The following is a 1,122-nucleotide window of genomic DNA, read 5'->3' as shown; positions in this document are numbered from 1 at the left end:
AGCAGACATCCCCAGCACCGACACACTGCTGTGAATGGACCCCAGGGTCCCTGGCCCTGCCCCAGTCATGGTGTTCAAGCAAGCAGCATCCAGGATAATGCCGACAGTGCATTATCACAAAGCACCCCAAGCAATGGCTCCAAAGACAGTGTCCTAAGATATTTAAGGCAGGATAGTTATGGCAGTGGAGTCACTCTGGCACCTCCTGGGAAACTACCTGCATTATGACAGTGACTATTACAATGATTGTGATTGCAGTTACAACTCTGAACTGGTGGTGGTGGTAAGTAACACAGCTCTGTGTCACTCAAACACCTCAAGACAGATGATGTTGATGAGCGGGCTGCTGGTCCTTAAATGTGGCTTTCTTGCTGGTCTACTGTTTTTCTTTCCCAGTAGGTCAGGGGAATATTTTGGTGTTGCTCAGCTGGCCTATCTGATCCAATTACTGCCTCGATGTTGGTGCCCTGGCTTGCAGTGAGCTGCTTCTTGTCATGTCTTCTCCTGTATGGTGAACTGGCTGTTGACACAGCATTATCCTGTGTTACTGTACTCGGCACTCCACTGACCAGTTATGCCACAGTATCATAGCACTGAACTGCACAACTGAGTGTAACACACACAAATTCAGGCTCCTAATACTCCTTCACTTTTTAACTATCTTTATTATTCCAAATTCCTAGCTTTAACTAATTTAATCACTCTCATCTTTCAACACACTATAGTTTGTTCAGTCCCCAATCCAAATATTGTATTGCTTTCACTTTGAGAGTAAACAGGAGTAGAAGTAAACTTCCTCATAAGTGTGGTTCCTGAACTCACCTCTAGGTTTTTAATATGGGAATACGTAAAGCGTATTGTATACTCTTTACCAATAAGAACAGTAGTTGGGTTTTTCAAGTGAAGGTGTGCATCTTTCATAAACTTGTTTTGTAGTGAAAAATTATACTCTTTGCAAAAATAATGTGTTGCTAATGCTTTATCAGGAATGATGATATTATTAGGTTTATATTTCAATATACTGAAAGCATATGAAGACTGATCAATTTGTAATACAGAATGGGCTTATCGTTGTTTTTTGAAAATGTTTTCATGGGATTCATCTTATCAGTGGAACATGAT

Source organism: Schistocerca nitens, chromosome 5, assembly GCF_023898315.1.
Source record: "Schistocerca nitens isolate TAMUIC-IGC-003100 chromosome 5, iqSchNite1.1, whole genome shotgun sequence".
In the NCBI taxonomy this organism is placed as follows: domain Eukaryota; kingdom Metazoa; phylum Arthropoda; class Insecta; order Orthoptera; family Acrididae; genus Schistocerca; species Schistocerca nitens.
Note: the sequence above shows the minus strand (reverse complement) of the source record.